Source organism: Schistocerca piceifrons, chromosome 2 (genome assembly GCF_021461385.2).
Source record: "Schistocerca piceifrons isolate TAMUIC-IGC-003096 chromosome 2, iqSchPice1.1, whole genome shotgun sequence".
NCBI lineage: Eukaryota > Metazoa > Arthropoda > Insecta > Orthoptera > Acrididae > Schistocerca > Schistocerca piceifrons.
Window position 1 is genome coordinate 831,449,386 of NC_060139.1, and position 24,351 is coordinate 831,473,736.

General features: G+C 44.9%; 1 protein-coding gene across 3 annotated transcripts in view; it reads left to right on the forward strand.

The window, feature by feature from the left end:
- LOC124774986 (probable poly(ADP-ribose) glycohydrolase 2) overlaps nucleotides 1-24,351 on the forward strand; it is a 451,377-nt gene that overhangs the window by 131,702 nt on the left and 295,324 nt on the right. For 2 of the 3 annotated variants that reach the window (XM_047249732.1, XM_047249730.1), the window contains exon 2: nucleotides 13,535-13,583. The exons of the other annotated variant lie outside the window; for it this stretch is intronic. The gene's annotated coding sequence lies outside the window, so the exon portion shown is untranslated. The remainder of the gene's footprint in view (nucleotides 1-13,534; nucleotides 13,584-24,351) is intronic. 3 annotated transcript variants of the gene reach the window in all.

Sequence of the window (24,351 nt, forward strand, 5' to 3'; positions counted from 1 at the left end):
TCCAGGTCATGCACAGTATTGCTTGTCTTATTACCTTTCTAACATGCCTGATAAATAGATTGTTGAAGAAGTCGGCAGAATACTTTGTTTCTTATGAATCTTCATTTCGTCTCTCTACGTGAAGTAAATAATCTCATTTGTTATAGGAACATCTTACTTGTTGCACCTTTTAGATCCAGAAAAAATATTTTGCTATGTATGTTGATCTACGGCTTCTGTCACGTACTGGTGCAACGTATTGAATAATTGCTATGTAAATTTATGAACCATGATTTATTTCTCTATTCTACAATAACCATGACATATCCATTTCCGTAGCCGAGGTCATTAACGTACTCCTGTGAGGTAGCGCTCGACCCGGAGGTAAGTCGGTTCGAAACCTGAGTGAGCAAAATTTAAGCTACTAATCCAGAATGAGATTTTCACTCTGCAGCGGAGTGTGCGCTGATATGAAACTTCCTGGCAGATTGAAACTGTGTGCCGGGACGAGACTCGAAATCGGGACCTATGCCTTTCGCGGGCAAGTGCTCTACCAACTGAGCTACCCAAGCACTTGCCCGCGAAAGGCATAGGTCCCGAGTTCGAGTCTCGGCCCGGCACACAGTTTTTAAGCTACTAATGTTTGGCCGGCGAGGGGAGAGGTGATGGCGCAAAGTTCCCTTCACCAGTCTTTGCAACATTGTCTTGTATTATGATTCCAAAACTCTCGCCAGTGTCTCACGAAGAGAGAGCATGTGAAGGTAACCGTTGATGATGATCCGTCTGTCTGATGGGGATGTTAAGCTTGGTGACCACCTTGATGCTATTCGAGAGGAGCAGGCTATGCGCCGGAGCCAGTTTTCAGCTTCTCTCTTCCCTTCAGCCATGACAACAGAAACCAACACTACGCTGCACAAGCGCTCAACACACAGTCATCCATACGACGTAGATACACACTTGACACTTCATAACAGCTCAGAGGAAGGCAACAGCAAACCAGTTCCAATATGACGTGGCCTAGAACGGCGAAGTCAGCTTCGTCCAACTGCTCCCTAGCGGTGTCCGCAGTTCGTAGTCTAGTGGCTAGCCAGCACGGTAGCTCAGCGTATTCGGTCAGAGGGTTATCTGTCCTCTGTAATAAAAAAAAAACTGAGTCAACGACTCAACGCTGAACTTGAACGGGTGTTATGGGATATCCGCACCGAACAAATGCAACGAACAATATCGAACAAAAAAAAGTGGCTAGCGTTGCTCCGCTGGATCACAGGGTCCCGGGTTCAATTCCCGGACGAGTTGGAGATTTTCTTTGCCCGGGGACTGGGTGTTTGTGTTAAAGTCATCATTAGTGACAGTGGCTTGAGTGGACTGTGTAAAAATTGGGACTTTGTATGGGCGCTGATGACCGCGCAGTTGAGCGTCCCCCAAACCAAACATCATCATCGCTCCCCAACGCTCATCCCCTGAAGATGAGACTACTTTGATTTTTGGTAACCATGAGATACTGTGCTTATCACATGCGATGAACAAAATTATATGAAAATCCTGATACAAACGTCTCATTCCAGGTTTTTGTTTTACGACTTACCTGAAACGCACTGACATTACATTTTACTCTCTCTTTATTGTATGAAATTTCTGGGAACCGTCGAAGCATTTAACACGTCTGTGCTTGTTGTGGTATGATGTTGGGATAACTTCAAGCCGGAACTTGCGGACTTCCAGTGAGGGCGAATTGTCTGTATTCTACTTCCCTGAGGCGTGATCGATTCGGACTAGATATTTATCTTTAGAAGCGAAGTGGCGCAATTGTTAAGACATTGGGCATACTGATTTAGAGTTCCCGTAGTTTTACTAAATCACTTCAGGCTAAGATCGGTTCCATCAACGTTCTTGTCTGCTGTGTCGCTAACGACCTCGATGTCGACAGAACATTGCTCTAACTTTTTTTCCTGATTTTTCCAGCAGCTGAGAGACCCTCAGTTTGGGGCATAAATCTTATGAAACAATTCTTCTGCGCGCGTTTTGTTTTCTGAGCGGATATGTGAAATAGAGTTGAAGGCGTTTCACTTATCAATCCACCACGGTGCCGCTGTAATTACACTAACCTACAATTCTTATGCCTGTTATACGTGAAGAACACGCGTTGGGTTCAAACTGCAGGCGTTTGTGATGCTATAATTTTAAAGTTGAGACACGGAGTATTTTCATTTTCATACAACGGAAGTAACAGCTTTATCAAGAAAAATCCTGGCAATATGACCACGACGTCTTTCACGATGCTCTCATTCAATAAAAAGTTCATTTGCAACATGATCAAATTTCAGACCCTCTAAATCAATTGGAAATAACAGCCAACCAACTGCAAAATACTGCTTTGTTAAACGCTGTACATGGTTTCGAAAGTTATAAAACTGTCTTCTTCAGAAGGTAGAATCATATTACCTGCATCCGATGTGGGAGTCGTTGTCTTCGTGTCATCCACTTAATCACGAACATGTACTACACAGAGTCAATGACCCCCAAATCGTGTAAAGTTAATATGTAATTCCGTATACAACATCTTCTGAAGAATACAGTTTTAAAATTGACAAAACAATGGTCAAGATTTAATAAACCTTTATTTTGCAACTGATTCTGTTATTTCCAATCCATTAAAGCTCTTGTACACACAATTGCTGTAGCGCAGCCATGTTTAAAACCTTTCTAAAATTCCCTCATCGTCGTTAGGGAAAGCAGCTGGTTGCATGGATACAGCTTAGAGCTCCTTGATTAACCCGCAAGTTCGCTAGTTATTGGTCGGTGTGATTTACGCGAGTCACTGATATGGATGGGTGGGGGATATATGGATATGATTCCGTAATGACGCTTATTGCGACTAGAGATTAAACTCGTACCGAAGACATATCTCTGTCATTTACATGTAAACTGTGGGTCGTTAGTCTATGCAGTGACATCGCTAATGGATTCCTGATAGTATAGCTCGAATCTCCACTAACGCTGTTACTGTAAATTCTTCTGATTTCTACAGATTCCTTGATGATAGATTCCAATAATTACAGCTACTCCTTGAATCCTCTCCTGATCAAAAGCGCCGCTAAATGATGACTACAGAAATGTTTGATTTATTGATTTGAGAGGAGATGCTCGACCACTATACCAACTTTGGCTTTGACTTTAACTCCCGACACACAGTCAACGTGGTAGCTGGACGGCTGGTAGCGCTCTGGAATCCACCAGTGTCTCCTTCCACTGATTTCATGATATTTTTTATAGCCTATAGTATCGGAGCTTATCGATACTGTCAGAACTGGTGCCACAGTGACGATTGTTGCGGACGCCACCAGCGACGCTTGGAACATCGGCACCAGTAGAATGACCTGAGCAATGAATAACCTCCTTGCCGCCGATCAATGAAGGCCGCCAGGACGGTGCTATCAGTGAAGGGCACTGGGCACCAGTCTTCTAGTTGAAGATTAGTCAGGTGTTGATAGTTTTTGCTATAAACGGTACTTCGAGCTGTTGACAGCTAGTTCTACCGGCGTAAACATTCAGTGTACATGGATGCACGCCGTGTCGGGCCTTTGCTTGTAGCTAGCCACGGCTACCACAAGTTGACATGAGTGTAGCAGTTCTTCAGCAACAAAGTGAGTAAAATATATTTATTTAATGTGCACTTGTGTCAACTAATCTTTAGCTTGCCTATCCAGATTCCTGTAGTAACAGATTCCTCTGGCCGCCTCCACCCATTTATCATTAGCAACCAGGACATAACATTTGGCTCCTCGGAGCGTAACCGTTCCCAACTCGCATCGTAATGTAACCAGCCTCTGCAATGTTTGACGGTCCGTTCGGTCAGTACATAAGGCCTGCCTGGTCTTGGTTAAGTTGTGGTTGTTTCTTCGGTTTTCCACCTTAAAATTACATCACCAGCTGTCATCTTGGGTAGCTTTAGAAGGAATGAAATTTCCCCGATGGGTTTGTTAATCAGGTGATACCCAATGACTTGTGTATGTTCTAAGTCACTGAACTCTCCTGACCGACCCATTCTGCCATTATTGCTTCTCTACTAACGACACAATACTCACTACCTCCTTTTATACGGGTGACCCTGCGTCTCGTGACATCTAGCGGACAATTCATTACATAGGGATTTCCGGATACTTTAATGAGATAGTGTTGAGCCGTGCCATCACATTTCTGCCAACTGATACCTCAGAACCTTTCCGCGAGTGCACTGCGACGTACGTTAACTCTGCCCGCGGCAGAAGGGAAGCAGTACTGGCCGGTGCGCGCTCTATCACGAGTCTACCTACAAACGAGGAAGGGAACACATGGCCTGCTGCAGTGCCTTGGGTAGAACCCAGCGTGTGTATTGAAGCTGTGGCTGCGACAGCTGAAGACTGAGGGCAGACCTGAGCTGTGCCCGTCGATTGCAGGGTGCTCGTGTGCCACTTCTCGGTGTCATTTGTGGTGGACGAGCCCTGCATGGATGCAGAGGAGTGATAGGCGTCACCTGCAGGTGGTCGGCCGGTCATTACCGCAGGTTTTTGTATGTCCGTCCCTGTGAGTGAAGGTGTGGTAGGATTTCGGCCATACACGTATGTAACAAAATGGAACACCTGCAGCCGTCCTTACAATATCATTTATTGTACGGCTACCAGTTTCGCTGTTTCAGTGCACCATCTTCAGGCCTAAGCTGATGCTGAGAGGGATAACACCACCCATGCATATTATGCAACAGTGGCCAACATCTATAACTGGTTTACCATCAACTGAAACTCTGTTGAAGCTGATAGTTGGAAACATAACATCGTGGTTACAGGAAGTCTGCTTAAACCAGTTATAGATGTTGGCCATTGATGTATCGTGTATACACATGGTGCTATGCCCTCAACATCACCTTAAGACTGAAGACGGTGCAATGAAGCACCGAAAGTGGTAGCCATACAATAAATGACATCATAAGGACGGCTGTAGGTGTTTCATGTTTTTTACATGTCGTTACCGCGGTGCCGTGTTCCAAATGCGGCGCACAGAAGCACAGTGTAGAGTCACCAGCAACGAGCGTAAGCTGCCGTTCTGCCATTTTCTCGCTTGCTGTGTGTGGTGTATGGCAGCCGGGGACATTAGCTTGGTTCTCAACTGAGGTTTCAAGAGATTGATGACGCTCCGAAAAAGGTTGGAGATATTAGAGTGTACCATGAGAAATATAAAGTGCGCATGGAAACTCCGAAACCGTCATACACTTAGACAACAGAGCATCGCATTCAAAGGAGACAAGGCCTGTTTACGCTGCAGCTAGTTGAATCTTCTCCCCTGACAATCGTGACAATCACTCGCGATCACTGAAATTGCGAAGCGTACAAAATCACGTTTACTGCCGAAGGGGTGGCCTAGTGGGAGGTAACTTCGACGCTCCCGAGCGTCGGCGGATGACGTTTCCGGACATGGGTTCCTATCCTCGATTTGTTCCTCAAGACACTCTCTATAACTCCTCGTAGTTTCCTGTAACATTTCCAGGATATACTGTACAATGTGCACAAGAGATTACAACCATATATCTTGCTACTACATTCATGCTCATAAATTAAGGATAATGCTGATACATGGTGAAACAACGCTCTGGTAGGCGGTTGGCAGGTTTAAATCACCTCGGGGAATGACCATGCGGTGCATTTAACCTGCGGTCGTCGCACGGTGGCGCTGGCAGCAGTCCACATACGCAGAGGTGTTCTGGTGCATGTCAGAGTACTGTGCAGCGAATAAGTGTACAGACGTTTACAGACTTGCTAATGGTGACTGTGTGTTGAAAATGGCTCACAGAACACATATTGATGACGTTATGAGGCGTAGAATACTAGGGTGACTGGAGGCTGGTCAAACACAGCAGGTCGTAGTACGGGCCCTCCGTGTGTCACAAAGTGTGATGTCAAGATTCTGGCAACGATTCCAGCAGACAGGAAACGTGTCCAGGCGCTACAGTACGGGACGTCCACAGTGTACAACACCACAAGAAGACCGATATCTCACCATCACTGTCCGCAGACGGCGACGGAGTACTGCAGGTAGCCTTGCTCAGGACCTTACCGAAACCACGGGAACAGTTGTCTCCAGATACACAGTCTACAGACGACTGAACAGACATGGTTTATTCGTCCGGAGACTTGCAAGGTGCATTCCACTGACCCCTGGTCACAGGAGAGCCCGTAAAACCTGGTGTCAAGAACACATTACATGCTCATTGGAACAGTGGCCCAGGTTATGTTCACAGACGAGTGCAGGTATAGTCTGAATAATGATTCTCGCCGGGTTTTCTTCTGGCGTGAACCAGGAACCAGATACCAACCCCTTAATGTCCTTGGAACGGACCTTTATGGAGGTCGTGGTTTGATAGTGTGGGGTGGAATTATGATTGGTGCACGTACACCCTTGCATGTCTTTGACGGAAGAACTGTAACAGGTCAGGTGTATCGGGACGTCATTTTGCACCAGTATGTCCACCTTTTCAAGGGTGCAGTGGGTCCCATCTTTCATCTGATGGATGAAAACGCACATCCCCACCGAGCTGCCATCGTGAAGGAGTGCCTTGAAACAGAAGATATCAGGCGAATAGAGTGGCCTGCCTGTTCTCCAGACCTAAACGACATCGAACACGTCTGGGACGCTCTCGATAAACTTATCGCTGTACGTCTTCAAACCCCTAGGACACTTCGGGAGCTCCGACAGGCGCTGGTGCAAGAATGGGAGGCTATACCCCAGCAGCCACTCGACCACCTGATCCAGAGTATACCAACCCGTTGTGTGGCCTGTGTACGTGTGCATTGTGATCCTATCCCATTTAGATGTCAGGGTACATGCGCAGGAAACAGTGGCGTTTTGTAGCACATGTGTTTCGGGACGGTTTTCTCAACTTGTCACCAATACCGTGGACTTACAGATCTGTGTTGTCTGTGTTCCCTATGTGCCTATGCTATTAGCGCCAGTTTTGTGTAGTACCACGATGTGTGGCACCGCATTCTGCAATTATCCTTAATTTATGAGCATGAATGTATTTATAATATCAAAGATTAGTAGTATTACAGCCAAATGCGGTGAAATGTATTTTGATATCAAACTATTGTGATCAGCCAGGATGAAATCGCTCAATCGCTGATGTGTGAAGATCAGATTTGGCTTTTATTACCATATGCTAGTTTGAAATGTGTCCAGTAAAACAGTCAGCATCCTCCACCTCCCGCTCTCCAATCTATCTCCCCACCGTTTCAGGTGTATTTCCGGGGGGAATATTGTCAACGCGAGGAGGAGAACATTCCTGGTTAATGGCAGGGCGGAAGCTCTTACGGTAGGAGTAACCGCGTGCCCCTCGTCCCGTGGCAGCGACAGCGTCTCTTTAAGGCGGGCCAGCGGCGGGCCGTGCGAATATTCGATACGCCCACGCACGGCGCGGCGGCCGCCGCCCCCGCAAGCGACGCCGCCCAGGCCCATAAATCGCGCCGTAGCCGCAGCCGGCGCTCGTAATCCCTCAGCGGCGGTGTCCATATTTCAGGCTTCCCGTCTGCCCGACAAGGGGGCCGCTTCACTTTCGTCAGCAGCAAGCGAGCTGTCATTGGCAGAAAGCGGTACTGTCTGCTGCAGTGTACCGGGTGTAGCGCTGGCAACCACATCTTCTCATATAAATCGCCTGACAAGTCTCTGCCACCGGGAACGGGGGACGCGAGTGTTGGTCGACACAGAAATGTTGCGAACGCGTAGGCCGTGAAATAGCAGGTATAACGGCTTCGAACCTTTACGATCAAAAGTATCCAGATTGTGGACTATCGCCAACTATGTAGAGGTAATGAACCAGTGTTCGGGAATAAGTATTTTGTAACGAATGTATGTTGAGCATTCCATTTTATCGGTTTGCATCTGCAATCTGCTATAAGTGAGACGCTCTGCTAAAACTGCAGGACAGGACAGGTAGTTTAAGTTGTGGAAAGGGGCCAAAATAAGCGGTTGTCAGTTACACTCGAACATAAAACCTTTTATTTGATCAAACATTACAAGAGCCAAAAAAAATTTAAAAAAAAAACCACAGCTTGAGCTGGAACTTCATTAGCGGCTGAATGCACCGTACAATCTCATGCCTTAAGGGTAAGACCACTTTACTTTAAAAATGGCTGAAAGCCAATAACTTAAAGCTCAACCACAATCAGAAATTTAAAAGGCAAAGCCTTATCTTAAAACAGTTCCTTAATTAGGTTGAAGGCTCAAATAATCTGACACTTTAAGAGCAAATAACTTTAATTCAAAATCGGCTGAAGGTCCAACACTTAAGTCACAATAACATTAATTTCAAAAATACCAAAGGCTTTAAGAAAAACAGTTCTTAGATTAGGCTGAAGGCCCAAGCCATCTGGTGCCTTGAGGGCAAAACAGCCTTAGTCTAAAAAAAAAAAAATCGGCTAGAAGCCATACAAGTACAAACAGCAAGAACAAACAAGAAAAGGCAGTATACCCAAGGGCGCTCAGAAGTTCCAAGGGTCGGCCTGGCTTTCCAATACTAACGCTCGCTTAGGTGACTCAGGCAGTCGGCCCAACCACTGTCGATCTGACGACAACCCAACCGACAGACAGTCTACGGACCCACCGACAACATAACCTCTGCTTCACCCGAAAAGCACACAACAGGGGGTTCAATGGAACAATGTAGAAGGTATTGGCGCCCACAACCAATTATACATTGAGTTGTCAAACTACACACCGTGCTGTACAGCGACAACACGACGAGGAAAATACACTGCCTGAATTTACGTCAACGGCCAGGGCAGGTAACCAGAACGTTAATGACCACACGGCAGAAGATTCCACTGGCGCACTTCAATTCAAATAATCAAGTACAGTTAAACTCCCCGGAGGGTGGTTATAATTTTTCAGCTTGAAAACACACGTTGTTGCTCGCAGGAATATCCCAAAGGCCGACAATTAACTCCAGACGAAACAATGTGAACAGTCGTGACTTGCTGGTAGATTAAGTCAAAACTCAACTTTCATGTCCAGGATCGGTGAGCCACGAACCTCATAGCAATGGGAACAACACCACACGCTCTGACACCACCTAGAGGCCGCCAGCGGGCCCGGCCAAACAACGGGCTGCGGAGATTTTCTCGCTGCTCCACGCCAATCGAACAAACGCCCAGGCCCGGAAATGGTGGAAGGACCAAGTATACGTCGGCAGATGGGACGACCAACCGAACGACCAACCAACGGTCGTTCCGCTCCAATCTCCCTCCGTCGGACAATTCATGTGTGTTGCCAGCAATCGGCGAGCACTGGCTGTCGTAGCCTAACTAGTGCTCCATCCCCGACTTCACTGCTGCTGCGTCCAGACTGCACTGCTGGTCCGTCCCGGACTAACTAGCCAGACACACGACTATCGGTCGCTCCAGAGATGATATGATAGTGCACTTATCGATACGCGCTGCTGTGCCGCTCACGGGCAAGTAAGGCAGGAAGTTGGTGACGCCAGTAAATGGAATAAGAAAACGAGGCGGCAGTACCGTAATAGAAGACGACAAACAATAAATGAGATAAACGCGAGCCGTGCACGGCTCAATGAGGTCAGTACAATGCCATCATACAGCCAGTAATTACACGATCCAGACACTTTAATGTGAGTACCGCCTATATTCTGCGTCAAGGTGCAATAACCACTCACAAACCGCAGGTGGCTGCACTAGCAGTGGTGGGTATATAAAGCGTCTCAGAAAGGGCATCGTCATTGGCGTTCGGGCGAAGGTAGGAAGAAGTTCCGAAAGGACTAAGTTTGTAAATCGTGGTTAGACTGCTGCATGTCAAAATGGCACTATCCAGAACCGGCGCCAAGGCAACAGCGATGCACCATGGGCCAGATGGTTGAGGAGATATGTACAAGCGAATAGATATACAACTTTTGAGCGAATGACCACACAGCTGAACCAAGGGGCAACCAGCAGTGTTTTCTCAATAGCCATTCAGCAAACGCTGATGCGTGTGGCCACCGCAGCAGGCGCCTGATTCACGCACTCTTGCTGGCTGCTGTTCAAAGTCGCCGAAGGCTCCAGTTTCCACGCCAGTATCGTAACTGGACATCTGATTGACGACAGGTGGCCTTTACAGATGAATCACGCTTTATACTCCATCGGACAGATGACCATCGGCGTGAATGGCGTGTATGCATTTATGTTTGGGGACCATGTCAATATTTATATGAAGTCTGTTTTTCCTCAACAGGATAGAATCTACCAGCAGGACACTGCAACATGTCACACAGCTCGGATTTAAACCCAGTCGAGAATCTGTGGGACTGCCTCCATAGGGCTGCTCGCCTCGTCAATCATCAACCGAGAAACGTAGCGCAGCTGCCCACAGCACTGGAGTCGGTATCGCTCTACATCCCTATGGTACCTTCCAGAACCTCATTGAATCTCTCCGTGCACGTATCGCAGCAGTCCGCACTGCAGAAGGTGGTTATTCGGCCTTCCTGCAGGTGGTCGCAGTAGTGTGACCGGGCAGTGTAAAAGCTAGTTCCGAAAATCTCAGGGGAGAAGGAAGCTGAAATATATATTTGTACTGAAGTGCTCCTATCATGATTTAAATTCATTCCGGGAAAATTTCCTGCCATTTTCTGCTGTTCATCAGCGGACTCTTCAAACCACTGTAAAACCGCTCACTACAAAAGCTAGTGAAACGCAAGTTGCCCCATGCAGCAAGTGCTCCTTTCCTATTGTATCATGAAGATACCCAAATATGCAAAGCCGATTCTTGATTTATAATCGTGTTTATATGAAAACGGTGTACTAACTGCCGTTGCGCATACGCTCTGATCCCTATGGTACAATCTTTCTATGGCTGGGAATGGCGTAATCGAAAAAGAAAGAGCAGTGTGGTGCAATCCTGTACCACCAGTCGCCAGAAATTTTGGCGACGTTTTCAAGCACTTGTACGGTCCTGGAAAACAATAATTCGCTAAAGCGTTCCCTCCACTGTGTGGTTCAAATGATTCTAGGCACAATGGGACTTAACATCTGAGGTCATCAGTCCCCCAGTCTTAGAACTACTTAAACGTATCTAACCTAAGGACATCACACACATCCATGCCCGAGGCAGGATTCGAACCTGCGGCCGTAGCAGCAGCGTGGTTCCGGAATGAAGCGCCTAGAACCGCTCGGCCACAGCGGCCGGCCCTTAGACTGTAGTTTGAAATTTAAACGTGATCGTAAAATTATTTTATACACTGTGCCTTGAATTTCACTGGAAAAGTAGTAACGAAGTTGGGACGAAATGAGTTAGTAAGCCTAATACCAAAGGAAAGGCTTGAAATAAATTAAAATTGACACGAGGTAGTTAAGAGTAGGCAGCGAATCGGGTGTCTCCACGACGTCAATCAAGAGGACTGCGTCAACGGAAGCAGACATGCTTAGTGGAAATATAGTTTTATCTGTGAGTATGCTGCATAAGCACTTCTTGTCAAGCCAGTGACAGCTTACCATGTACTGAAAAGTAAGGAAGTCATCATGAGTGGGATGTCTCGTGATACACTGGCGTTCTGAGTACTTCAAGAACGAGTACGTCTGTATGGCGTTAGTTGCAAAACGTTAACTTTCACGAGCTTGAATAACAATAAATCTTACTCAGGTTCGTTACACGATAGCAAGTGAGGTTCTGGGAGCCAATAAAGCGGTTACTGAGGTTGGTAATGATGACAAAGTACTATTTAAAGAACAAATTCCTAAGAAGCAATTGGCAGCATAGGTGTAGTATTAATTGAATGAGCAACTGAAATTTTTTTTTGACTTCTGGAATGATTATACAGTCGGACTTTGCTTATATTACAAAAGCAAAAGGTCCAAATCATATTCTTGGTCTCGGCAGTAATTTTGTGACTTTTTTGTTGTTGTTGGAAAATGATAACTTTTCCAAATAGTAAAATTCAGTTACAATTTACTAATAACCGCTGCCAGTACCCGAAAGATTAAGTAGAACAGCTTTGCAGGAAGTGCTCTCGAAGGAGTTCTAAGAGTGCTACAAGTCAAAAAATCATTAACAAGCAAGAAAGCAGTGTAATTTCAAAACACTGAACGCGTTGTGCACATTTTTTCCATCGATTATGGTGTCTGAGGTGGTTTCTACTCTGCTCTTCAAACAGTTCGTCAGTTGGGTTATGTCCTCAATGAAGTTCAATAATATAAGTGTGGGCTTGTAATTTTAAAACTAAACACTCACAGATAAAAGTCAATAACTTAGGCACATACGATCACACATACAACTCTTGTCAGTATACATAGGCCATATGTGCAGTAACTTTAAAACAAGATATTCAGAACATCTCAGAGTTCTAGAAGTAACAGATCCATTACCACATATGTTAACCATTTTATAGCCCAAACCCATCACCTAAAATAGTAACAAATATAAAAATCCTAAAATCCAGCCACAACCTATACTATAAACTTAGAACGGAAAAAAGGGTACATAAACAGGAGCCATCGGCTACAGGAAACAGATTGTAAAGGTAATTAACTGACATTGTCACAAGGAGAACGATCTCTATACCAGTGTAAAAAACTTCCAAAATAGAACTTTTACTGTCCATACTGCGTTTGATACATATCGAGATTACTACTTTCAGCAAAGTTATATTGCCATCTTCACATCTGAACTTTGCTGAAACTAGTAATAAGGATACATATCAACCGCGATATGGGCAATAAAATTTCTATTTTGGAAGCTTTTTTATACAGGTTATAAAGGAGTACACTACACTACACTATGCAATGGCACCTTATTTAGCACATTAAAAGAGCTATACAGATATACAGACATAAAAAGAACGTCACCCCTCCCCACACACACAGACACATACAGAGGGAGAGAAAAAGTAAACAAAGTTCAAACTTGGCGCCCAACTGATATGAAACTAAGTGAACATCAACAGGGACTTATCGCACAGCAGTAACGTAAACGCTGTGTTTTGTGCAGTGAAACACTGTAACCTGGCAGTGAAATTACTTAGTGTATGGGTTTCCACAACAGATGAGACTGCAGATGCAAAATTAACTGTAAGTAATCGCATAATATAGATGCGAAATATTTTCTCACAACCACTCTCACAGTAACATCTGTTAATTGCAGATGACAAATTCCCGGTATCCATTAATGTAAAGAGGGTTCTGCAGAACACCAAAATATAGAAAAAGTTTAGTAATAACCACAACAGACAATTTGTATTTATCCCAGTTTTGCTAGAATAATTTGTTCTTTAAACATGTTCTCATTTTACGGAACTGAATAAAACTACCCGCGGTTGATGGCACAGACGGCTGAAACATGTTTGAGTATTTATAAAATAAAGCTACTAGCATAATAGACTGATGTGAAATTCTGTAATTTTGTCTGGAAACACTACTACTGGCAGCGCTTAGAAACCAAATAATGAGTGAAGTTTACATTGCTTCCAAGTCGCGTAAAACCGACAAAACTTTTAGATTTGCTCTTTTTAAATGTACTGTTTGCTGACAGAAATTTCACGTTTCAGGTCGGTGCGAGCGACTACCCAGAGTTTCCTGGTTTTTCATCGAAGAACAGTAAGTTGCAGCGCCTGTGTAGTGAAAATCTTTTGCTTAATGTAAAGGTGAATTTGCTTATAATAATTTAGTTTATAGTCACATAGTGACGTACACAATTTTTCCAGCCAACCGAATATTTCATCAGGTTACCTTCCATTCAGAAGGCTGTTGCACTCAGCGACTGTTATATTGACTCGTAAATAATAGATTTCAGCTATCAGTAGTACTTTTTAAATTTTATTGGCAGATCTAGATTTCAGCTAGAAACTAGCCATTCTCAATGCACTATCATTTTTGACCAATGCTACGTCCACAGTTCAATGACCCGACCAACAGGCATTACATGCATTGGTAAAAATGGTAGTGCACTGAGAATGGCTAGTTTCTAGCTGAAATCTAGTTGTCCCAATAAAATTTAAAAAAGACGACTGATGGCTGAAATCTATTATTTACAAGCCGAATATTTTATGAGTGTCTTCAAATACCTGAGTGGAGAGAAACATTTTTGAATAATAAAACGGAGTACATTGTACTAAATCAATAGTTCCCAACCTGGAGGTAATTAAATTTTCTGATGCATAAAAATAAAAGTGTCCCATTGTATTTCGGTGACGAAACTAAATTCGTTTCAAAAGATCGTTACTATTATCACTGTTTCTTAAAACTCTGCTTACAAGAGTTACTAACAATGACTTTTTTTTTTCAAACACTAGCATTAATGTGTGTCGCAATCTGGTGGAGCTTATGGCTTGTGTAGCAGATGTGTGAAAAACATCTTGCTCAAGTTGTCTATCCATTTCACACATACTTAGTACTTTGTACCATATGTCTATAACAGTAAATTTGAGACATGAACATCACATATGATTAAATATCTCATGAAAAAATGGTTCAAATGGCTCTGAGCACTATGGGACTTAACATCTGAGGTCATCAGTCCCCTAGATTTAGAACTAATTAAACCTAACTAACCTAAGGACATCACAAACATCCATGCCCGAGGCAGGATTCGAACCTGCGACCGTAGCGGCCTCGCGGTTCCAGACTATAGCGCCTAGAACCGCTCGGCCACTCTGGCCGGCCAGCTCATGAAACTGATTTCTCCAAGTTGTAGGTAGTTCCCGCAATAGACCCACAATTGCTTCATTATTCACTCCGCAACAGTAAATAAAGTATAAAGTAACTTAACAGCACAACACAAGCGTAATGACTACTACATCGCTGCAGGGCCTGCACATTGTTAGTATTGTTACTATTATTATTATTATTATTATTATTTGTGGAAGCGATCAGCAACAAAGGAACAGCAGCGTGAAGTCTTCAGATTTCTGCCAGTTCTTAAGTCAGCCCTCCAGCAATCAAGTGCTCTCATTGTAACTTTGTTGCACTTTCATTTCAGATAGGCGTGAAAGATATGGGCGAAGCAAGTGTCGCTAACGAGAAGGGTGGATCAGGGGAAACATGTTTTGTAACAAGTGTCTAACCTCAATATGAACAGTTAGCTTTCTTTTCTGAGAATGAGTTGTAAGCAGCACTTGCGATACACTGAATTAGAATTGCTTCAGAATTATTTTATCAGTCTATAAAAAAAGAGTCTTAGAAATAAGGAGAACCAGTTGTGTCACTGGGTCATTATTTCGTGTTTTAATACACTGTCTAGTCACGTTAATGTGACCACCTGTCAAAAGCCTGAATAATCACGTTTTGCTGCGCGGACTGCTGCAAGAGGCGAAGGAAAATACGAGGTGCATTCAAGTTCTAAGGCCTCCGATTTTTTTTTCTCTGGACTGGAAAGAGATAGAAACATGCACATTGTTTTAAAATGAGGCTGCGTTCATTGTCAATACGTCCCAGAGACGGTAGCACCGTACGGCAGATGGAATTTTACCGCCAGCGGCGAGAATGAGAACTGTTTTAAATACTTAAAACGGCGACGTTTTCCTTACTTGAACAGCGTGCAATCATTCGTTTTCTGAATTTGCGTGGTGTGAAACCAATTGAAATTCATCGACAGTTGAAGGAGACATGTGGTGATGGAGTTATGGATGTGTCGAAAGTGCGTTCGTGGGTGAGACAGTTTAATAAAGGCAGAACATCGTGTAACAACAAACTGAAACAACCTTGGGCTCGCACAAGCCGGTCTGACGACATGATCGAGAAAGTGGAGAGAATTGTTTTGGGGGATCGCCGAATGACTGTTGAACAGATCGCCTAGAGAGTTGGCATTTCTGTGGGTTCTGTGCACACAATCCTGCATGACGACCTGAAAATGCGAAAAGTGTCATCCAGGTGGGTGCCACGAATGCTGACGGACGACCACACTGCTGCCCGCGTGGCATGTTGCCAAGCAATGTTGACGCGCAACGACAGCATGAATGGGACTTTCTTTTCGTCGGTTGTGACAATGGATGAGACGTGGATGCCATTTTTCAATCCAGAAACAAAGCGCTAGTCAGCTCAATGGAAGCACACATTCACCGCCACCAAAAAAATTTTGGGTAACCGCCAGTGCTGAAAAAATGATGGTGTCCATGTTCTGGGACAGCAAGGGCGTAATCCTTACCCATTGCGTTCCAAAGGGCACTACGGTAACAGGTGCATCCTACAAAAATGTTTTGAAGAACAAATTCCTTCCTGCACTGCAACAAAAACGTCCGGGAAGGCCTGCGCGTGTGCTGTTTCACCAAGACAACGCACCCGCACATCGAGCTAACGTTACGCAACAGTTTCTTCGTGATAACAACTTTGAAGTGATTCCTCATGCTCCCTAATCACCTGACCTGGCTCCTAGTGACTTTTGGCTTTTTCCAACAATGAAACACACTTTCCGTGGCCGCACATTCACCAGCTGTGCTGCTATTGCCTCAGCGATTTCCCAGTGGTCAAAACAGACTCCTAAAGAACCCTTCGCCGCTACCATGGAATCATGGCGTCAGCGTTGTGAAAAATGTGTACGTCTGCAGGGCGATTACGTCGAGAAGTAACGCCAGTTTCATCGATTAGAAAAAAAATCGGAGGCGTTAGAACTTGAAAGCACCTCGTAGTGGTTGAGGTTCTGGCAAGTAGTTCAAAATGGCTCAAATGGTCTGAGCACTATGCGACTTAACTTCTGAGGTCATCAGTCCCCTAGAACTTAGAAGTACTTAAACCTAACTAACCTAAGGACATCACATACAGCCATGCCCGGCGCAGGATTCGAACCTGTGGCCGTAGCAGTCGCGCGGTTCCAGACTGTAGCACCTAGAACCACTTGGCCACCCCGGCCAGCTGAGAAGTAGGAATAGGGATGTGGAGCCATGCCGACTCCAGCGCCATAATCAGCTTCGCTACTGTACTTATCTCGGTTCGGGATCCATGACGCGAATAGCTCGATCGATGTCATCGACGAATTCTCGGTTGGCTGTACATTAAGGGAGTCCGGCAGGCAGGGAAGTACGGTGAGCTCATCGTGGTGTTCTTCGCACCACGCACGTACACTGCGAGCTGTGTGACACGTTGCATTGTACTGCTGGTGGATGCCATGGAGTCGAGGAAAAACAGACTGCATGTAGGAATGGACATGGTCCATAAGGACCTCGATGGTGAGTGTTCATCGGAGGTGAGGGTATCATCTGGAGTGCCCCAGGGAAGTGTGGTAGGTCCGATGATGTTTTCTATATACGTAAATGATCTTTTGGATAGGGTGGATAGCAATGTGCGGCTGTTTGCTGATGATGCTGTGGTGTACGGGAAGGTGTCGTCGTTGAGTGACTGTAGGAGGATACAAGATGACTTGCACAGGATTTGTGATTGGTGTAAAGAATGGCAGCTAACTCTAAATATAGATAAATGTAAATTAATGCAGATGAATAGGAAAAAGAATCCTGTAATGTTTGAATACTCCATTAGTAGTTTAGCGCTTGACACAATCACGTCGATTAAATATTTGGGCGTAACATTGCAGAGCGATATGAAGTGGGACAAGCATGTAATGGCAGTTGTGGGGAAGGCGGATAGTCGTCTGCGGTTCATTGGCAGAATTTTGGGAAGATGTGGTTCATCTGTAAAGGAGACCGCTTATAAAACACTAATACGACCTATTCTTGAGTACTGCTCGAGCGTTTGGGATCCCTATCACGTCGGATTGAGGGAGGACATAAAAGCAATTCAGAGGCGGGCTGCTAGATTTGTTACTGGTAGGTTTGATCATCACACTAGTGTTACGGAAATGCTTCAGGAACTCGGGTGGGAGTCTCTGGAGGAGAGGAGGCGTTCTTTTCGTGAATCGCTACTGAGGAAATTTAGAGAACCAGCATTTGTGGCTGACTGCAGTACAATTTTACTGCCGCCAACTTACATTTCGCGGAAAGACCACAAAGATAAGATAAGAGAGATTAGGGCTCGTACAGAGGCATATAAGCAGTCATTTTTCCCTAGTTCTGTTTGGGAGTGGAGCACGGAGAGAAGATGCTAGTTGTGGTACGAGGTACCCTCCGCCACGCACCGTATGGTGGATTGCGGAGTATGTATGTAGATGTGGATGTAGACAGATGCTTACTTGAGTTGATCCAGTGTTCCTTCCAGAATAACGAGATCACGCATGGAATGCTGCGGAAACACTCCTGAGATCATAACTCGCCCTTCTCCAGCCTGAACCTCTCCGACGATTGTTGCATTGTGTTTGCTTTTAAACGTTTCACGCCGTATACGCCAACGGCCATCTGTCCAATGGTGCATAAAAAGTAATCAATTTGAAAAGGCCGCCTGTCGCGAATCATTGGACGTCCAATTGTGGCATTGGTGTCGAAATTGCAGCCGTCGTCACCGATGGACACCAGTCGGCACGGGTGCACGTACAGGTGCCTGCTGCAGAGGCCCTTGCAAAGTACCGTTCGCTGCACGTTCGTTGAGGACACGATTTTTGTAGCCCTTTAGTTCATTTGGGCGGTCAGCTGCTCAACAGTTGCAAGTCTGTTCGCCAACACACATTTCCACAGCCGTCGTTCACTCCTGGCATCTGCGGCCCTTGGTGCACCGCAGTTGTCTCGGGACCGGTTTCGGATAACGCCAGTTTACCATGCTCGTTTCGGAAACATTTCCACCCTTGGACCAAATGCCAGTGATCATGCCCTTTTGTACGTCAGATAAATCGCTCTGTTTTCTTATTACAAGAACGACTGCACTGTTTTCCGCGTCCCCCGACCCTCAAATACCAGCACTGCCGCTTGAAGCGCGCGCGAGCGAGCGCGCGCGCGCGCGCGCGTGTGTGTGTGTGTGTGTGTGTGTGTGTGTGTGTGTGTGTGTGTGTGTGCGTTCATTTCACTTTGACCTCAAACACAGGCATTGCTCACATTAATTTGACTTGACTGTGTAAAACACCTACAAAACCTAAATTACTTGCCTATCGTCAGTTAAAAATAAGTCTTCAAAGAATATTGTCGCAGAAGAAGCTGAGTAGTAGCGCCGTGTAGTGGTGATGATACTAAACTGTTGAATGGAGGATCGTGAGTTCAAAACTCACGTGGACTGTACCATTTTAATTTTTGTATTCGGTTCGAGTACCTTCTAGAAGTGCCCACAAATGTCAATAATCATTGTACTGGAATGTTCTGTAGCTGTGTATATACTGTATGTGTTCTGGGCGCAGGCAGTTCGCTCCGCACTCTTGTATGTGAAAGTACTGAGTAAATGAATGGAAAAACTGGTAGAAGCCGGCCTTGGGGAAGATCAGTTTGGATTCCGTAGAAATGTTGGAACACGTGAGGCAATACTGACCTTACGACTTATCTTAGAAGAAAGATTGAGGAAAGGCAAACCTACTTTTCTAGCATTTGTAGACTTAGAGAAAGCTTTTGACAATGTTGACTGGCATACTCTCTGTGGTGTGCGTACTGTAAGACCTTCGGTACACACACCATCAGATTGTTTGACTTGTCGCTCTAACGAAGTAGGAGAGTGTCAGCAATATGTCTCGTGGTCTTACCGTGGCGTGTTCATCTTCTGCCGTTAGACGATAGAAATGCCACTTGCACGCTTAGAGTAGCAGATTGACGGTGACCAACTTTAAACAGAACTTGATTAATTTTCACACACATTTATTAAAATAATAAAAATCATAGACATTACGTAACTTGATTCTGGATGCTATTTACAATTCACAATCTGAAGTTCCTTTGGTCTGGGTACGTTAATCTTGTTCCCACATATCTGATACTTGAGAGTGTCTATACATTTATCTTCATGGCTATATAAAGGACTCTTATTAGGCGCAGACTGAAACTTGACTATAGACTGGTACACACTAATGTAGACTGGTACAGACATGTGCAGATAAATGCAGACTCGTACAGACTCATGCAGACTGACTAATCGGAGGTCTGTACACTCGTTATAATACCTCGAGCGATCAGGTATCACTGCGCGAGTGTGATCCGCGAGGAGAAAAGGTTCTACGTTAGCAGCGATCTCATTGGCTGCATTACATATTAATACGTGGATCGGCCGAAGCAGAATTTGGTCCGTCTCTTGAGGCAGCGCCATCTTGTAGTGAGGAGACGGACGAGCGCTGCGCCTGCGCTGTTGTGCTTAGCGGGGCGCACTCTAGTGGGAAAGTTGTGTACGCGCTGACTACATGGAAATATGTACACTACACTCTCTTTCAAATTCTAAAGGTGCCAAGCGTAAAATACACGGAGCGAAAGGCTATTTACAATTTGTACAGAAACCAGATGGCAGTTATAAGAGGGGCACGAAAGGGAAGCAGTGGTTGGGAAGGGAGTGAGACCGGGTTGTAACCTCTCCCCGATGTTATTCAATCTCTATATTGAGCAAGCAGTAAAGGAAATGAAAGAAAAATTCGGAGTAGGTATTAAAATCCATGGAGAAGAAATAAAAACTTTGAGGTTCGCCGATGACATTGTAATTCTGTCAGAGACAGCAAAGGACTTGGAAGAGCAGTTGAACAGAATGGACAGTGTCTTGAAAGGAGGATATAAGATGAACTTCAACAAAAGCAAAATGAGTCGGGTGATGCTGAGGGAATTAGATTAGGAAATGAGACAAAGTAGTAAAGGAGTTTTGCTATTTGGGGAGAAAAATAACTGATGATGGTCGAAGTAGAGAGGATATAAAATGTAGACTGGCAATGGCAAGGAAAGCTTTCCTGAAGTAGAGAAATTTGTTAACATCGAGTATAGATTTAAGTGTCAGGAAGTCGTTTCTGAAAGTATTTGTATGGAGTGTAACTATATATGGAAGTGAAACATGGACGATAAATAGTTTGGACAAGAAGAGAATAGAAGCTTTCGAAATGTGCTACAGAAGAATGCTGAAGATTAGATGGGTAGATCACATAACTAATGAGAAGGTATTGAACAGAATTGGGGAGAAGAGGAGTTTGTGGCACAACTTGACAAGAAGAAGGGACCTGTTGGTAGGACATGCTCTGAGGCATCAGGGGATACAAATTTAGCATCGGAGGGCAGCGTGGAGGGTAAAAATCGTAGAGGGAGACCAAGAGATGAATACACTAAGCAGATTCAGAAGGATGTAGGTTGCAGTAAGTACTGGGAGATGAAGAAGCTTGCACAGGACAGAGTAGCAAGGAGAGCTGCATCAAACCAGTCTCAGGACTGAAGACCACAACAACAAACAATGCAATACTGTAAAAAGCTTTGTCACACTCCCATGTTCTTCAACCGTCTTAATGAAATGATCTTGCATTATCATCACTAATCCGAGTGGTAACGTAGTCTCATATGCTCATCAGTTCAAAAGAGTTTCGAGACTGGATCAGTAAAAAATTAGAGAAAATTTAAGATGGCGGTTTTAATACTTCAGATGTTCGTCGTAGTCTCCTCCCCCCCTCCCCCCTTTCGAACTTGTTTACAAAGTGCAAATCTTTGATACAACGATGTGAAACTGCCATTTCTTCTTTGGGATGTGGTCCAAGTCGTCCCTCACATTGGCTTGAATATCGGTCATTTAAGCGTTCACCTTTCGTGTGACTTTCTGCACTTTCTCGATTTGTGGTAGGTTCGTGTCGACAACACACAGTATCGTCACCCGTGATGATTTTTTCCAGAAAAGAACTATCCGTGTTTTTCATTACAATCAAGTTGCGGCAGGCAACCACAGAGCGTTTGATTTAGACATGTTGCTCCACAGCGATTTGTGATACAACAACATACTATGCACGTCCACTTCTTAACGCTGCCTGCTCATAAAACACACAAACACACACACACACACACAATTATTCACAGGTATTAACTGTGACTAGGTATCCTGAGATGAAATATTTGATCGTCCGCCTCAGTTGCTAGTAATTCCTTCTTTGCTGCACTACCGGTTCCACTGCCTAAAGCTTCATCTTCAGCTGCCACCATACAATTATGGAAACATGGGAGGTAGGACCAGCAACCGTGGCGTCTGCCTCGATAGCGCGACACGATTACTGGCAACCGAAGCGGATTTATTTATTCTATTAGTATACTGAGATGTTACACTGAAGTAGCTGGAATTAGTTTTGCTGACTTCGTACTCGCAGTGGGTCAGTTGCTGCACGGACAAACTAGAGTAGATGGCTGATAGCTCGTAGTTGAAAAATCGCTGTTTGAAGATGAGAAAGAGAGAGAGAGAGGGGGGCGGGATGGAGGGACGGAGGGAGAGGGTGAGGGAGAGAAGTAATTGGCGTACTTCCACTGCACGCTAGTGACATACAAAAACTTTTAATTGCTACTCGCAATCGGTGCTATGCAGCGACGAAAGGACCATTCGAATCTTTTACCGGACGCTAAACTCTAGTTCACAGGTAAAAAAGAGACGCTAGGAACTTTTTCACGGTGATGGAGTTTCGTAATCACGCTGACCTGTCGGCGAGCGTTCTAACGGGTTCAACTGTGACCTTTGGCTCGCTTGATAATGTCACACAGTTCAGCCCTGCAGCTCTCCGCGTACGCGCTCGGGGGGAAAAAAAGGAGAGTGAATGTGAGAGTGATAACAAAAGGGCGCGAAAAGTTGTGCGAGTACACGGTGCCGAGTGAAAAAGAAAGGCGCGAAGCTGCGGGCTCGCGGAAGTCGTTAGCGGGCGCTGGAAAGCGATTGTCGCGTGTCAGGCGTAGCGCGAGCGAACTCCTGTCGCGTGCTGCTAATCTCGCTCTGTATCTGCCGCGCTACAAGCGTGCCTCGAGAACTCCGCGGCCAAGTGAATACGTGATCACGCGCCGTGTAATTGTTATCAGATAACTATTAACGCCATTCTGAGAGAAACTTCTGGCAACTTCAGACAGATTCTTTAAGTGACGTTAATGTATCAGGAAATCCTCAAAAGGAGAAGCTATTCATCTCTGTATACTGTTCTGATACCCACTACAATTACGGAGAGTTCCAGCCTAGAAGCTGATTGCGGCAACTAAAACAGGTGTAGTTGTATGAAATTGACCAGACCCACAGTCCCATGTACACTGACAAGTCATTGGATAGCGATATCGGACGAGCAAGCGCGACCTTCCGATGTTGGCAGACGTATTGCCCAACGACTCTCCGTGCTTTTGTTCACTGCCACGTCTCCGTAGGTATTCTGCACGCGCCTATGAATATCTGCGATGCTCTGGTTTTCTACCAAAATAAACTCCGTGACAGCTCTCTGCTCGGAATGCACCTCCTTTGCAGACGCCATTTCAAAGGCTACGATAGCGCCGCCACGATTCGGTACTTGATGAAACTATAGAGGCTGAGGCGAGAATATTCCACGACGTCCCACAAAAAAAGTTCCGCGATTTTTTCAACCTAAATTGGCTGAGAAAATGTGTTGCATTACTTATAGAATGCCCCTCGTATAAATAAATATATCATACAATTAGCACAGAAGTAATTGCTTCGAGAAAAGAAATTACTTTCTCCGTAGTTATACTACTGAACAGCGTGCGTGTCCAGTAGTTATTTCTTCCGATTTTCACTACACTGATAACAGAGCTAGAAATACTAGCAGAAGCTATTTTTATTGAGGTTATGTGTATCGTGTTGCTATTTCCGACTCTGTACACGGCGCTGACATACCGCTTCCCGGACACATGACGGCAGCCTGACCCGGATCGAATCCGGTTCGAGGGCGGGTGAGAAGAGCAACTAAGAAATGGTTTTTAGATGTTTTCCCACATACCAATAGCTGAATACAGGGTTGGTACCCACGTATCGCCTCCGATAAACGTTAAGCAAGCATTTAGAAAATGTTCACACAGTTGCACTTAGGATTAACTCTACATGCATACAGATGGGATACACAGCTTCCATCCTGGGAGGGGAGAAGGGAATGAATAACAGATTGATAACCAGTGGTTATCAGCTAATCAGCAGCAGCAGCAACAAGGATTGTTGAATAAAATATTGTTTTAATTTATATCAAGATCTGAGGGTATTGTCACTTTCTTGCCTTAAATACACAGTAGAATATAGCGAGCAGTGCATCATTCTAGAGAAAGAGAAAGGAACGTTAGAATTCATTCTGGGAACGTGAAGGGCATTAGAGAGGCTGTAATAGCTAGTCTGGACGAGGATGGTAAAGAAACGTGACCAAGGGTCTGTGGAGGAAATAATCGTACTATTCACTTAAAATGATTGTGGGCAAAACGCAAACCTCAGTCGAGAATATGAATGTGGGTCACCACCACAGATGACAATTTGTGAACAATGCAATAACATGCTTTGGAGTGCCGATGTCTTTGCACTAACAGACTGTCATACAAACTACTGATGGTGAAATAAATTTTAAGCGTGATTACTGATTATATGGACACTTTCTCGAACC